We start from the raw sequence: 2,112 nt of genomic DNA on the forward strand, positions 1-2,112 counted from the left end.
GTCCTCAAAAGACAGTAACTATATTTTCTTAGGTTATTAATCATGAAAGGTCACATGATTATTTAGTAAGTAACTATGAATTTTGTCACTTGCTTATGGTTTGTGTGAGGTGTCATCAGTAACAATATCCATATTTCTCTATCAATATCTATTCTATCATCTATCTATCATCATCTATCTCTCTCCCTCCCTCCCTCTCTTTCTCTCTCTCTCTATTATCTATCTATCATCTATTTATCTATCATCTATCTAATATATGTTTTTACAAAATTTCTGATTCAAGTGTTTCTCCCATAGTATCTTCTGTCTCTACTAATAGACTTGCCCACTCTTTCATTTTTATTCCATCAACATTAACAAATAAACACAAACATGCTATACACAAAGATTAAGTAGGATCTAATGAATGCCATTTTCGAGTATTTTTTTTTCTTGATTGTTTTCATGTTTCCTGAAGATTGTAAAAAACCATTTAAAGACTTTGGAATAAGCAGAAGCTATCACTGTCTATTCTTTCATTGGAATACTGGAGCTTCTGGGGATTATCTGAACATATAGAAATGTGCATATGAACTTTTATCTTTTGTAATATAGATATTATAGATAGATAAAATATTATATATATTCTCTTTCACTCTTTCTCTCTATATCTGTCTGTCTTTCTCTTTATATATTTATATATATGTAATGAGAGAACAATAATATATAAATGGTGAGAAGTAGATTATATGTAATATATAGTGAGAGATGAAGAAATAACACATAGTGAGAGATGGAAAGATAATACATACAGAGAGCTTTTACATATTTAGTAAGAGATAGAGAGATTTGTAATGGAGGTATTTTATAGGACTATTGAGATTAAATAAATGCATATATTTGAGTCATTTAGAAAGGCTTCACATTAGTGTAAATGCTATGTATTATTTATTATGTACCTTTTCATAATACCATCTATTTAACAATTGATTTTTAACAGGTGTCTTTGTCTCCAGTGAGATGTTTGGAAGTGTCAGGAAATAGAACTCAAATTGTGCTAACATTAAGACATATCTAGAACATAATTTTTTTTTTTTGCTTTTACTAAATTTCTGATTCAAGTGTTTCCCCTATATCATATTTATAGTAAATGTAAATATAATATATTATCTACCTATAATATCTATATTATAAAAGATAAAAGTTCATATGTATATTTCTATATGTTCAGATAATCCTCAGAAGCTCCAGTATTCCAATGAAAGAATAGACAGTGATATCTTCTGCTTATTCCAAAATCTTTAAATGGTTTTTTACAATCTTCAGGAAATATGAAAACAACCAAGAAAAAAAAATACTCGAAAATGCCATTCATTAGATACTACTTAATCTTTGTGTATAGCGTGTTTGCGTTTCTTTGTTAATATTGATGGAATAAAAATGAAAGAATGAGCAAGTCTACAAGTAGAGACAGAAGATACTATGGGAGAAATACTTGAATCAGAAATTTTGTAAAAACATATATTAGATAGATGGTAGGTAGATAGATAGATAGATAGATAGATAGATAGACAAACAGACAGGTGATAGGGATAGAGAGATATGGACATAGTAACTTGTGGCACCTCAAACAAATCATACTATTTTACAATTTTGTCAAAATTATTACATGTATATAACTGAAAGCAATGCAAACTAATTATCTTCTAGAGACAGATGTATAAATTCTGGTGGAGGTTTAATTAATAAACCTCATCCAAGGAAAAGCTAGTTTTGTGTCATTTACAAATTTATTTCAATATTCCTGATTTATGAATATGTCTGTTATTTAGATTTTACTTAGAATCATTTCTTACATTTTAACAGTTATCTCATGAATTAGTGAGTTAAATAAAACCTCTAAAACAGGTTATACTTGCAAGAGTCAGTTTTTAAAAATTGTCTTAACATATTTTTAAATTAGCATGACTAATTTAAAGAACTTTTGATTTAAAAAATATTTTTTGTATGAACACTTTAAGAAAAACAATTTTAAGTTCTTAATTTAGACATAATTTTAAAAAATTATATCACTAAATGATAGTTTTAAAAATAATTATACTTGTATTCCTAAGGATAAAAACCAGTTAGAAG

Source organism: Rousettus aegyptiacus, unplaced genomic scaffold, assembly GCF_014176215.1.
Source record: "Rousettus aegyptiacus isolate mRouAeg1 unplaced genomic scaffold, mRouAeg1.p scaffold_m13_p_5, whole genome shotgun sequence".
Taxonomy (NCBI): Eukaryota; Metazoa; Chordata; class Mammalia; order Chiroptera; family Pteropodidae; genus Rousettus; species Rousettus aegyptiacus.